The sequence below is a fragment of the Lichenostomus cassidix genome, chromosome 4, assembly GCF_008360975.1.
Source record: "Lichenostomus cassidix isolate B80296 chromosome 4, HeHo_3.0, whole genome shotgun sequence".
Lineage (NCBI taxonomy): Eukaryota > Metazoa > Chordata > Aves > Passeriformes > Meliphagidae > Lichenostomus > Lichenostomus cassidix.
Genome location: NC_139484.1, coordinates 17,323,824 through 17,338,512, shown reverse-complemented (window position 1 = coordinate 17,338,512; position 14,689 = coordinate 17,323,824). Strand labels below are relative to the sequence as shown.

Here is a 14,689-nt window from a genome sequence, read left to right as displayed (position 1 = left end):
CTGCAGCTCAAGTGACTCCATACACGCTTCTCCATACTCATCAGCCAGCTGATTACAAGATACCAAGGTTTTAGCTGATTCTTTAGATTTAGGTTGAGTAACTGCTTTGACAGATGCTGATGAATGTTTTGGCATTAAGGACATTAACCTCTCTCCTTGTAACAAATTTCTGGCATTTTAAGGACTTGTATGGCTGTCCTTCCATCCTTAAAATCTCTTGGATCTCATCTTCCACCCCTGCGTTTACTTGTGGGTTTTTTTCCCTTTTGCATACATTCTTCCCACTGCTGGAAGCAAAGGGAAATGGCTGCTTTTGTGTGGACCCCTCAAACACCGTGAGTATCCAGGAACATCAAAGCAGCTTGAGAAGAATAGGGCTTTCTCACACTGAGGAAAAGTGAGGATGTGGCAGACCCATCTTTTGCCCTCTGCTTTGTTGAAATCTCTGTATAACCTTCATTCTTCTGTTTGTTACCTGTGAATGGCAGGGGCAATGTCATTTAACATCAAAATTCTGGGATGTTTTGATTTATTTACATAGTTTCTGGCTGTTTTACGTCAAAACTCATTGGATTCTCTGGTATGTTGCAATATTGCTGGAGACAACCACCCTAAAAATGTGCTTTCCACACACATCAAAATTCTGGGATCAAAATTTAACATAAAAAATTTTACTGGATAGTAAAAAAATCAAATTCAGGGTAAAAAAAAAACAAAGTAAAAAAAATCAAATTCAGGGTAAAAAGAACCCATACACCCTAAGTGAAGGATACTGGAGAAAAATCCAATCCTAACTGCATACTCAGTAATGGCTCATCAGCTACAGGCTAGTCTTTCAGAAGGGAGATGTTAGGGTTGTGACATATTGTCAGTGATATCTCAACACTGACTTAATCAGTAGCAGTTCTAAAAGTGGACGGAAGGTTAGGAATTATTATGAAGGAGCAGACAACAAGGTAGAAGTCATTATTACAGCACTATAAATTCATGAGCCCCACCTCTTGAACGCTGTATTTCTGACAGCCTTACATTTGAGTAACATTACTGGAAAAAAATCCAAAGGATATATTTTGACAACCCACCCTTTAGGAGAGGGATATCTACATGTATCGAGGACAATCAAAATGTACTTGACCCTCAGGGAGTGGTCAAGCACTTCAGGATTTTTCAAGTTGGAAAAACAATGTCTGGAGGACTGTGAAATGAGTTTCTGGCAGAAAACAATTATTTTATGATTCTTCCAGGACTTCAGGTATTAGAGTAGAGTGAGGAAAACATATCATATGAAGGCTTAAAGAAATTCAAGGAAGTATTTTTTTGCAAACCATGTAGTTCAGCCATGGAAACTCTTGATGTAGTATGTTTTAACCACTTGAAGTTCAAAAACGTTCAAAAAACCCCAACCAAACCCCAAAACAGTCTACTGGGGAAAATCCACACTGCAGATGTAGTGTTCTAACTGTTCCAACAAAGGAAACACTTCTTCGTCTGGCATCTCCCAAGTCTGAGGTGCTTGTGCAGGGAGGGATAGTTACTCAAGTCAGTACCTCCTAGTTGAATTTCATGTGAACCCCTTATTTGATCCTTACTCACGTCTGGAAAACAGCTTTTTCTTCTCCCTTTCAGCATCATGGGGAGATGGTTAAACTGGTCTTTTCCCTCTGTGAAGGTCTGTGTGAGGACTACCTCACAGAGAAAAACTGTGACCTTCTGTTTGCAGGGTGGATGGAAACTTCTTTGCTTTTTGAAGAACCTTCTTTCTGGAAACCTTGTCCTACAGTTCATAACGTGAAACTGATCGTCTCTGAAGGAGTTGTTGTGGGTTTTTTCCTGCTGTTCTTGCACCTTTGAAAGAAAAGTTGAGAAGAAAAATACAAGAGATCACAAAACATGTATTTCTAACAGTGTGATTCAACAGGAAACGGGAAGGCAAGAAATGAAAGTAAAATAGTGATCTCTGGAGAAGGGGCTGAGGAAAGGAGGCAGAAAAGAAGTCTCCAGTCTTGCAGGGAGGCCAGAATCACTTGTTTAATGATCTTATTATAAGCTTAAAAGGCAAACTGTGAAGTTAGAAGTAACAACTGCCCAAGGACTCTTTGCAAGCTAAACAAACCCAGCCTGTCTCATGGAACTTGGCACCAAATGGAGGCTTTTTGGGACTGAGGGAATTACAGATTGGCAGTAGTGGCCAGTCTCCACCAAGTAGATTATTGCCTTATTACCTCTTCTCTCTCAGATGAGTTTTGCTAGGTACTTCCTAGTCAAAATGCGGTGAAATCAGTTTTCCTTCAGGCTGAACAACCCCAGCTCCCTCAGCTGCTCCTTATAACACTTGTGCTCCAGACCCTTCACCAGCTTTCTCACCCTTCTTTGGATAAACTCCAACTCCCTTCAACCCTATCTGCCCCTGTTGTTTTAGGGTCTTGACAAGGTACTCCTGTGGGTCTGCTGGGAGTTCTGAAGAAGATGTACCACTCCTTACCTTTCTCATCCTTTCAGGAAGGATTCCTGTCCTCACAGTCACGTTGTCTCCCAAGTCTGTGCAAGATTTCTGAACTGCTTCTGTGCTGAGGATGATTTAAATGAATCTGTGTTTCTCTGAACTAAAACAAATTGGGAGTGCTTGCATAAAACAGGTATGTCAGCTGTGATGTGTTATAGCCAGTCAGAGAGGTGAGATCTTAAACTACTCTGGAGAGGTCTGCCAGAGAACATTTGCTCAGCCATTTTTCCCATATACCTGTGCCATCAGTTGTATAGCAGGCCTCTCAGCTGATGCTGGAACAGGCTTCTGCTTTCACAGCTTCAACACTATACACTCAGCCATGTATCTCCAATGACAGCCTTTGTGGGAGCCTCTAGCTAAGTCTTTTTGAACCTGCTTGTGCTCCATCTATGGCAAAATTCATACTTGTCCTACATATTTGTCCTATTTCCTATTTGGAAGCAGGCTCAGGGGAGAAACAGGGAGCTGCCTAGCAGCATGGCAAGCTTTGAGAAATGCCATCTTGTGTAGTAGCTCAAAGATGGGGAGCTGACAAACCAAAAACCTGAAATTTGTTAATGGTTCTAAATACATCCCAAAAGCTGTGGAAGTTCAGAGCTGAGCTCTTTCAAAGTGAGAGTGTTGGGGTTCTGGTGCAGCCATGAGGTGTCAGAGCTGTCCCGAAATGCTTTTGCCTGGAGAACTAGCAGCACGGGGCTTGGTCCAGGCTGGTTCTCCCTCTTCAGGTCACAGCAGTGGGGAAGGCTGAACTTCTTGGGTCTGTTCATCTCCCTTTTGAAACTGCAAATTTCAGGGAGAAGCAGTGGGTTACAGGCAAGGCAGTGTTAGCAGGTGGCTTCTTGGCTGTAGAGGCAAAACTGGATTTTGCTGCTCCCTAAAAGAGGGGTGATGGCAGGACTGTCCTATAACAGGCATTTTTCTCTGCACGGGCTCAACACCCTGTCTTGTATAATTGTTGGAGGAGAGCTGATTCATTTTATGCCTGCAGCCTGTGCTTGAGCCCATGAAAGGCAGAAGGGATCCCTTCTGTAGCTTCCCTCAATACTTTCTCCCTTTAAAAAACCCAAACACATAGAGATTACTGTGTCATTTGAAGTCATCTACTGAAATCAGATGATAAAGAAAAGCTGAAATTTAGTGATGAGAGCAAAAGGTTGGAATTGAGGTTGCAGATGTTTTTCTTAAGTTCCTGGGGTTCAGTTACTGGTCAAATCTAAGAGAAGTCATATACAACCTGTCCATGTTGTCAGGCATGCAGGTTATTTCTTCAAGTATTGTATTTTCAGTGTCTGTGATATTTATCTTCTTTTTCCAACACTGGAGTTTTCTTTTTTTTTTTTTCTATGCAATTATCTTTGTACCTCCCTAAGTTATAGTTCATATTGTTTAAAAAGTGACTGAGACAGCAAAGATAAGCAGCTGAGTATTTTTCCCTACGACATACAGCTTTCAGAAGCTGTACACCCACAAACACCCACCAAGCTGTCTCCATCCTCCTCTGCGAGACAAAGAAATCCCTGCTGAGAAGTGATGAGAAGAGATCCTTGCAAAGAGACGAGGCTGAGTAAAATGCAGCAGGACAGACATGGGAGTGTGCTCATGGCTTCTCATTAGTGGAGGAACCTGCACAGCACATCACAGCACACACAGGCTCAGGTGACAGCTCCTGCACCTCCATGCTGTAATACATTCAAGCTGGGAGGACACAAAAGCAAAAAAAAAATTGCTTTATTCTCCTAATACTTTTTTCAGCAGGTTTTAACTTACACAGTCTCTCACAATATACTGACAACTGATTTCAGAGATAAAATTTTAAATGAAATCAAATTGCATTGTGAGAGAAGGTTTCCTGGCTACATTTTCATGTCAGAATTTAGAAAAAACTAAGCCAAAAAGCATTTCTTTCTAAGTTATCCATTTTAATGTAAAAAAAACCCCACCTACTAACAAACCTAACCCCGGTCTCTATTTTTCACAGAAAGCAGTAAGCATTTGGTTTGATCTAGTTTTGTGGTCTGTTTTTGGTTAATTTTTTTTTCTTTTTCTGGTGTTCAGCAGTGATTTATTCAGTTACAGGAAAGTATAATGCTGCTGTTATTTACAGAAAAGTGAAACAAATGTTTGTAGTAGAATCATAGTTTGTTTTTGCTTTTTTTTTTTTTTTGGAAATGTGTCCAGTAAACACTATAAAGCATCGACACATACATCAAAGCAAGCAAATAATACAGGCTTTTACAGAGTGTATGGAACAGATGCTAAAATAGGCTTGTAAAGGGTTTTGCACAGTATACAGTTGACCTTAGAAAATGCATAAATAAAAATGCAACACAAAAGCCTAGGAAGAATAAAGCATTTACATCTTGTCTGCTCTGTTACCATGGTCCTTTTTACCAGAAAAACTTGTGTGTTTATCAGAGATTACAATTTCCAATGGCTTCTTTAGTACAAAGGACCAGTAGAATAATTTTACTGGTTGTTATTTTCCCAGTGAAATCCACAGGGATTTTACCTTTGCAAGACACATAAGCCAATTATTAGTTATACTTGTGTCTGCACAAGCTGTGTATCATGGCTACTGAAATGAGAGAAATGGAGGCTGAAGTGAACTGCACTATATTTCTCCTAAAATTGGTAAGATTGACCTCAAGTGGTAAACTTGTTCCTGTATCGCACGTTTTAAAAAGTGTAATTTATTTATTTACCTCACCTGTGTACTTTCTTCAGGTAGGAGCATAGATTTTTTGTATTTGTAACAATTATCTACAAATAGGCTCTCGAATGCTATTTTCCCACAAAGTAACGTGCAAGAGTCTTGGACTAATAAGAAACCTTGTCAAAATTAGGGTCTCAGTCTATTTGGGTTCGTTGTATTTGACTTGATTGTATCCTTTTTGTGAAATACAGTTTTGAAAGGTCTCAGCCCACTGAAGTCAAGGAATTAGTTGCCACTTAGTTTGTTCTGACGGGTAAAGGATGCCGCTGTGGTCCAAAGGGCTTCAGCATGGAAATTACTACTCAATCAGTTTCTTACCTGGAGAAATTCACTAATCAAAAAGTACTTGGAGCTCTGTCTACTAATGCCTCTCTCTGAGTACCAAGTCAGAAAACACTACTGATTTTCATCATTAAAACTCACCTCAGATCAGGAGGTGAAAGCTCTGGCTGTCAGAGAGCCAAGAAGCATTGATGCCATACACATTTATCTTCCTACAAATAGAAGAAATTACAGTGGAGTCATGTTTTCCCATTTATAGGAGGATATCAAGGTTTACAAAGTACACTAGAGAGTAAATGTGATGCATCAGAGTTGCAGAATTGAAGGTTAGTCAAGGCTAGTGAGACATGACTTGGGTGGGAACAAAGGAGCAAGCACATTCCCAAGCAGAGAAAGAGCCCCAGCATCATGCCTCGTAAACAGATTGTCACGGTCTTTGAGTGTGTGAGCCTCAGGGACCATTAAATGGGATTCCAAGCTCCTATAATTAAAAAAAAAAGAAAAAAAAAAAAAAAAGAAAAACCCTTATGATATTTTCATGCTTTAATTCAAATATTTTCTTCTTCACTGATTTATATTTTCATTTGAAGCATGAAATTGTAATCTGGTTTTGAACACCCTTCTGCAAGACAAAAAAAAAAAAAAATCATTTCATTTAGTGAAACTACTGTTTAGATTGGACCAGATTCCATGCCCTGGATTTTAACACAGAAATGTCCTGCCATTCCTTTTGACAGTTTTGGATCAGGTTCCCAGATGAAGACCTTCACATTGTTTCTCACTGCTGGAACTCAACCATTACACACTCAGAACCACTGAGCTATTAGCTGTGAGACTGGGATCCTTGATCTATGGCTGCACATTCGTGGGGATAATTTAGCCAGCTGAGGTCTATGTCTGAGAGAAAAAGGAAATTCAAGATCTGGCAGGGGACTCGCGAGATCCAGAAAAAGTGGGGGTGGGAAATGCTCAAAGAAATAAATATTCAGATGTTTTCTATCTCACTTCTCCTTGATATATATGTTTTGCCAAAGCCTGTGTTGAACTATGTTGTTTTTAAGAAGAATTTTGAAATATTTGAAAAGAGGAAAATTTCAAGGATATTTCCAAATGACTAACCATTTCAAAAGGAAAAATTTAGATGTTTCATCACAGATTCTTAGACAGATTCAGAGCAAGCATTCTAGTTCAGGGTAAAGATTTGTGACATGCTTGCTGATACTGTGAAAGCGGTAGTGTTGTGGTTGAAAAATAACCTTTGCTTGGCCTGTCTGGAAAGAGAAGCACTCTGATTTCTTGTCACTATTCATAGGAACATTTTATTTTGTTCACAGTGTCATGTCTGTTAATGATAAAGGCACAGAGCTCTCAGTGGGCTCATTCTTCATAGAGTCTTTCTGTAATTTCTATACAGTTTGGTTTAGACACGAGCATCCCAAAATCTTACTAAATTTGTAGGTCAATACCAGAGTGATTTATTGTTTATTAACAATTGATGCTGGGCACTTTCCTGCCAGGAGCAATCAGAGCCATACACTGGTGCAACTGTAGTCTCAGTATGTCCCAAATTGGGATGTGGCCAGTCATAGTAGCACATTATTCAGTCCCTATTAATGCACAAATCTATAAAAATGAAGCTTCTGTTAATACATGTGTTCCCCTTAGGCATGAGATATGAATGTGTTTGAGGAATGTGGGTGTAGGGATAAATCTTCTGCAAACAAGTAATTTTGTTAATTTTTTATTATTTGCTTAATTGCATTTTTGCCTTAATCTTTAGTTCTGAAAATCAGCCGTGGATGTGAACAGTAAGTACATCAAGGGTCATTGCTCAACTTTCAAAGTTTTTTGGTTTATTGGCAGGAACAGCTAGAACATAAAATATTTGATAACTTTCCAGTGCACTGCTATGATGTTGCACCTGCTGCAAGCAAAGATTAGAAACAGGGTTTTAATGACAGAATAGGTGCACAAAATTGAGGAATTAATTTTTATTGGACTTATTAGTTATGGAGGTGTCCTGCTTTCAGGTGGGATAGAGTTAATTTCTTCTCAGGAGCTGTTGCAGTGCTGTGGTTTGGATTTAGGATGAGAGTGGTGTTGATGCTTTCATTTTTTGGTAAATTGTGTTTATCCTAAGCCATGGATTTTTTTCCTTGTCTCATGCTCTGCCAGTGAGGAGGTTTGCAAAAGAAACTGGGAGGGAGCATAGCTGGGAGAGGTGACCCAAACTGACCAAAGGGATATTCCACACGATGGAATGTCATGCCCAGTGCATAAACTGGGGGAGTTACCTGGAAATGTGTCCAATCTGGGTTTGGGAAGGGGGATCTGTCATCTGCCAAGGGGTGGTGAGAAATTATGTTGTGCATCATTTGGGTTTTTCTCTCTTTTTAGTATCATTATTTACCATAATTATTGCATTTTACTGTATTTTCAACCGTTAAACTGTTCTTATCTCAGCCCACAGGTTTCACTTTGATTCTCTTTCCCATTCCACCAGAGTGGGAGGGAAGGGAAGAAGGGCTGAGCAAGGAGCTCTGTAGTGTTTTATCTCCAAATGGGCTTAAAACCACAGCAGGGGATATTCCTTGAAGATGACAATTATTTTAGCTGAAATATTTGGACTGGATTGGTTTATTTACAGGGTTTTCTACTAAGGAAACTTAATGAGTTTAGGCCTAACATCTGCCTTAGGCTTTGGCCCTTGAGTTAATTCACCCCTAATTCTTGGCTCTGCCCCAGCATTCACATCTGGGGGGAAGCCTCTGGGTCACAGAGGTGCAAGGGAACAACAGTGCTGGTATGAGTTTCAATTTGTCTCGTTCCATACTAGTACTAAACCATCCCCTATTAAAATGATTACATTTTTAGCAAATTATTCAGCATGCTGAAAGGTTACCCAATGTAGCTACTTATTAGTCACTTCTGAAATCATTAACAAGCTATTTATGACACCTTCATGTGCAGGTACAAAGCCTTCTGGAGGATTCCTTCGATTTAATTTCCCTAGCTTAAAGCAGAATGGAGAGAACAAAGGCAGAGCTCACAGTCGTTAATTAAGAGGATGAAGGAAGGCAGAGGGGATGCTGACAGGAGGTGACAGGCTCATTGAAAAGAAAAAGCTACATCCTGAGAATGGGGAGATATTATAGACAATTCTTTGAGGCTTGCTGAAGTGCAAAACTAATCCGTGAGTATCTCGCTACCTCTTTTTGTTAAAAACTGCTTTGTCCTTAACTATTTACTTAATAGTGCACAAAAGCAGCTTATAACTTCACATCTGAAATAATACCAAGTACAAATTCTGTTTTTCTTTGCCAAAGGACTTTGGTAGGACATGTAGTCCCTTGATTACTAAATGCCTCATGAGTAGCTGTCAAAGGAGCCAGGCTGGGAATAGGATTTCTCTGGTCCTACATGCATGCTGTCTGAGGTTGACATACCACACGTGTCAAAGTCTCAGCAAATCTTGCTGTCCAGGTGGCCTGAGTGTCCTGGCAAAGTCCTCTAGCAGAGAGAGATTTCACTGGAGCCATGTTGTCAATGAGAGAGCTTTGCTTTGTGGGACAAAGATGAGCTTTTCTGTCAGTGCCCAGGGGCTCTCTGGCACTAAGGGCAGCAAGATGGAGGAAATTTCTGGGGTGTCAGCAAAACTTCTTGCCAATGTGTTGACACCTTCTCATGTAAAAAGCCAGGATCAAGAAAAGAAAAAAAGGAAAAATTGAAAGCCAACAACCAGGCAATACATTTTAATTAATCCCCAATCTCCTAAAAATAAAGGGAGAGTAACTGATAATTCACTTGGGCTTAAACTGATTGTCAGCTATGCTGCTGCCTTCACCTGCTCTTTGTTTTCTCAGTGGTTACTTGGCCTTTTCCTTTCCTGGTTTTCCATCCTTCTTTTTGCTTCTCCCTTACTCCCCTGTGTTTTTAAATATTAAGATGCTGAGTTTTGTGCAGCTGTGATACTCACAAAAATAATTTTCTCATCTGTAGACAAGGGAGCAATTCCCATCTCTGGAGCCTCATTTCATCAGGGAATCACCAGGGACTTTGCAGTCACAGTACAAATGCATATTCTTCAATTTCATTTTCCCCTTGTTGTCTCTTGCTGCCTGCTGAGTCCCCACCAGGCATGGGGTGTCACTGTCACAAGTGAGGACCCTTGCTGTGTGCCAGGCAGTCCATAGCACAGCAGACTCCCTTCCCAGCTGGGATTTGGGCTCTTCAGGTGTGGCTTTATTATAGTAATATCTGTAGGATTTACTTGGTTGTTCTTGGTAAATTCCTGTCACATTTCTAATTGGTTTATGGTCCTGGGGAGAAAGAAGTGAACTGTTGAAGTAGTAAAGCTTAAGCACTGCTGAAGTGCTGTTTTGTGGCTCTTGAGTTGAATGGCAACCCTAGCTGAAGAGGAAGGCTCATTTGTAAATCTGCCTCTTTCCCTGCCAGTTTCTAAAAATTTTTATTAGCAGAACAACTGTTTCATTAGCACACTGATTAGCTGCAGAATTTCTCTGCTGTCGGAGATGTGTGAAGGACAAGCTCTTAACACAAAAGGAGCAATCAAGAGGAAGCAACTGGTTGCAGCATGCAGAACTGATTACTAAATGTTCTTACTTTGTCCTGTTGTATTTTCTCACGTAGAGAGATCCCTGTCCTCATTGTACAGGGGTTGGGAGACAGGGCAAATTGTACCAGCAGGTTTTTCTCTTGTGTTCAAGTGATGAGCACTGTTGAGCAGATTGGAGTGCTGCAGGACAAGCTGCACCCACTGAGAACAGTGGGTATAAGCCCTGGCTGGGGCATCCCAGGGTATCCATGCTCTTTGTCCACTCCCAAGCTGCAGACAGTACAGGTAACTCAGGGTCTGGCACTACTTGTGGCTACTAACCATCCTAACTTATGTATTTGACAAATAAAATGGGAGTGTTGTGGGTAGTAACAAGCTGGCAAAATGACAGAGATAATTTTTATCTTGACTTTTCTCATCTGTGGGTGTAGAAGGATTTCGTCTACAAGGGACTGTCCCAAAAGGTGTGACTTAATGCTCATTGAATTTGGTGGGATTTTTTTTTTTTTTGGTTCAACATAAAGGTTTTCTTACAGCTTTTGAGAAATCAAAAAGATATTTTCAATTTATTTTTTTTCTTGTAATAGCAATGGATGTCTAATTTTCACGTTATACAGGCACTGAATTTTTGAAAGTACTTTGATTTTTTTCTCAGGAAAATCAGCTTTGAAAAATTATTAATTTCAAATTACTTTACTCTTTATTTTTCTCAAACTGAAATTGGACAAAAAAATTGCCCAGAGGCTATATTTGACTAATCTCAATTTTTCCCAGTAAAATCCTCTGAAATGACACTGCTTGTTTCTGGTACAGAATGAAGGTCAAACTCTCCATCCACCTATGTCTGTGGTGCCTTGGCATTAGAATCAATGTTCTTCCTGCCCTGTACCTGTTGTTTTCGTTATCTATCCAATCTTTTTTTTAATACAATAACTGACTGTTCTGGTGTGTGATTAATGTCCTCAAACAGGTACAGATATCAACTGACACATATGGGCTAGAGGTATTGCATGAATTATGCAGACGGCTGGATGAAGTTGGCATTTAAATACAATTCCCTTTCTAAAACTGATCTCTCGTTTTTTCCCCCTAATCACTCATTTACACTCTACTTATTTTTTTTCACTCTGATCCTTCTTTTCTAATTAACTCTTTCATCCTCCTCTGAGAGCTTTTGCAGCCTGACTAGAAGCAGATCTGCTGAGAAAGCCTCTCTGCTACCATCATTGGCAGCAGCTCCAGTTTGTTTCAATTTACAAGGAATGGTACATTTTATAGGCCATAATTTTAGAAGGAATCATATCTATGGAAAGGTACCATTCCTGGAAATTTTAAATGCCAATTTACAAAGCCCTCAGCTTTTGAGCTGTGCAAAGTATAGGTACATACTACTCTACCCTCTGTCCCAGAGAGCTTGCAGCCTTATTAGAAGAGGAGGTGGCAGTGACAGAATTTTTCTCACAGCTGATGTAGCTGTTTGTATGGAGGGCCAAGTAGGAGTACCTTGGTTTTTAGCTGCTGATCCTAGAACCCCCGAATTAATTAAGCTGTGCACTGTGAGTAGAAGGGCTGTCATTTGTGGGATAAACCCAAAGTGATCTCTACACTCACTGTGTAATTATGTTTTAGTTATAAGGTGATCACCTAATTATTCTTTTTCATATTTGTAATTAAACTGTAATATAACCAAAGGTTTTCCTGCAGGATTTATAACAATTGTAGAGTAAATATACTTAGCTATTAGCAGCATATCTCTTAGTTTGTCAAAATGTAACATATACTATGTTGTTACTACCTTCAGCTTCATGTATATCACCTTTAATTACATGATGAAAAGCAGAACTCTACAATAGAACAAGTTTGTAGTTATGTAAATCTAACTGGAAAATATGATTGTGTATCTATTAATATCCTTAACTAAGCTTTACTTTCAGCAGATATAAATTCTGGCATATCTCTAGTGACTGCTCTGGAGTGTGGGTGTAAAGTAATAAGCTCCTTTGCACTAAATGATAATCACTATGAGGTCCTGCCCTAAATTGCCTCTCAGCACTAGCAGATTATGAAATGTTTAATAAATGCATATAATGGGAGGAGAACTAGACCCCGGGGTTTAAATGAGACATGCTTATAGCAAAGGAATAGTTATGTTATGTTTAAAGCAGATTAAAATACATCTTAATGATTTCATTCTTCTTGTAGCCTTCTCTGTGTAAAGTTTTCTGTAGTTGTAAGTGGGGTGTGCACTGCAAACCTTTGGCTGTACAGAGGTAACCTGTTGGTCTTAATGCTGTGCCACCTTCCCTAAAGGTGGCTTTCCATTTTCCCTTTTCCAGAGTCTGTTGTTCTTCCACCTTCTTCTATTTTTGCAGGCACAGAAAGAGGTGAAGATCTGCTCTGGCGTTTTAACTCCCTATTTCTTGGCTCTTAATAGGAAATACTGACTACTGATAATATGTGGGGTTTTTGTTTGGTTTTGCTTTGTTTCATTGGTTTGTTTTTTGGCAGCTTTTTTTGTGAAAGTAAAATTGTGGCTATTTGTGAGGCTCTGATCTATTATGATAATGGAGGCTGTAATACTTAATGGAAGTGAAAGATGAGGGGACACATCTGTAGGAAAGTTACTCATATCATATGGAAGCTCTGGTTAGAAGTTTTGGATGAAGGAATGCATTTCACCCTGATGGTATTCTGACCATGATATTAGTGATGTATATTATTTAATGTCCCTACACAAGATGATTGGATATAATTAAAGTGGGCAGACTTCTCAAGTAAGTCAAGATTCTGTTTTCAGAGGCCAATTCTAGCTGAGTAATGATTGCTCTTTGAATCAAAAGTTCAGAAAATTTTCTCCTTTCTGAAATTTGAGGGACACACCAATGCACGTACCCTGCATGTGTTTTCCTGAGACCCCCATTCCCCTTGCTCTGCAGACCTGCTCTTGCTATTCCTGGCTCAGTTTCATCTAGTTTACATCCTCATTGTAGTGACATGCTTGGCATGTATGTCCCATACAAATTATGCAAATTACGGTGTTTCAGCAAGGTCTGAGTTTGTAGAGGAATCAGGATGTCTCTGTGTGTTTGAGCCTGGGAATGAGCAGATATATTTTACATGCATATGTAAAAGATGGAAAAAGAATTGCAGCTTGGTAATGAAATTATTCTTCAAGTGTTTTTTAACTTTTTAAAGTCCAGATTTTCAAAAGTGCCCAATGTGTTAGGTTGTTAAGTTTTAGTTAACTAATGTGTACTTTCTCTGTGCTTTGGTAAAGGATTCCTTTACAAAAACTCCCTTTTAGGGGGCAAAAAGGAAGTAGCTGAAATCACAAGTCAGTGCTTGAGGGAACTGCCAGGCCATTTATTATGGTTAGTTTTTAACAATGGCACATGTCATGCCATTTGGAGAGGCAGGAGATGTTCTCATGAAAACAGTGGTGCTTAACTTTTGTTTGCTTGGGAATAATTATGCCAGTGTTGGACGCCTGTTTTCATTTCTCCCTTCAGAGGAGTGCTGGCTGATTGTCAGATGCTAGTATCCCATCAGTAAGCCACTTCTTTTGAAAACCACACAGTTAGTTTCTGAAGATTTCTTTCACTGACATGGCATAAATGTGATTAAATATATTATATTTAAGTTACAGAATCCCTGAGCTTTTAATCTTGGTAAACCTGAGAAGTTAAACACCTCCTATGGCTTTCAGAGCTTTATTCCATCCAGAAGAAACCATCTGCTTTCCACAAAATATCACTCTGTTTCCTTGATCTCTTCAAATTAATCCTACTGTGATTAACTTCAATCCAATTAAAAAGAACATGTAGGCAGCTGCACAGGTCTGATTACATGTGGACATGATAGTAGGGCTCCTCATGGGGGAACCAGATTAAGGGCCAATATTTTATGCTAGATGAGGCTGGTAGCAACACTTCAAACTCTGGTATCCTGGTATGATGGGCAGTATATAATAGTGCCACACTTGCAAGCTATAAAACTCCTTGCAGTCAAGGAATTTAGAGGTTTTCATGTGAATATATATCACTACACATCCCTCTAAAGATGCTATGAGACTGAGCATTTATGTCTATAGCAAGATCTTGAAATAGGGCTTTATTGAGTGCAGAGGACTAAGGCATGATGGAGGGGACAGGAACTCCCCAATTCATTTCCATGAGCCTGTGCCGAATAGCGTCTTCCTTTTTTATTCTCAGTGAAAATGCTAAAGCTAGGGGGATTTAGGAGCCTAATGTTTGCTGGAGCTTTTTTTCACTTTCACAGAAAAGCATGCAGAGAAAGGGAAGAATTTCAGGTACAAGTTCAGAGAAATGATCCTGCACCTCTGCCTCCAGACTCGTGATTCTCATGAGCTGCTGCAGGGTCTTGCTGCAAGGAATGCTTTGCTGCAAGGCATGGAGTTTGCCACAAAAATATGTGAAAGCCTGCATGTTCCCCTGCACTGCACTTAGCCAGCTCCCAGCATTGCAAAGCCTTGTTCCACATCACGGAGGAATTACCATCAGCTTGTGCAGATAATTTAATGAGAAGCACTTCAGAAACGTTTATTGTTATGAATCATATTGCCATGAATAGCCCTGCAGTTGGTGGTGGGCCA

The 14,689-nt window shown here is 39.9% G+C and overlaps 1 long non-coding RNA gene across 4 annotated transcripts in view; it reads left to right on the top strand.

Annotated features, from left to right (window-relative positions):
- The window catches only part of LOC146437955 (uncharacterized), a 319,641-nt gene that overhangs the window by 280,393 nt on the left and 24,559 nt on the right, over positions 1-14,689 (top strand). For all 4 annotated transcript variants that reach the window (XR_014852002.1, XR_014852003.1, XR_014852000.1 and 1 more), the window contains 2 exons: positions 2,500-2,636; positions 8,472-8,694. This is a non-coding gene — a long non-coding RNA (uncharacterized LOC146437955). The remainder of the gene's footprint in view (positions 1-2,499; positions 2,637-8,471; positions 8,695-14,689) is intronic.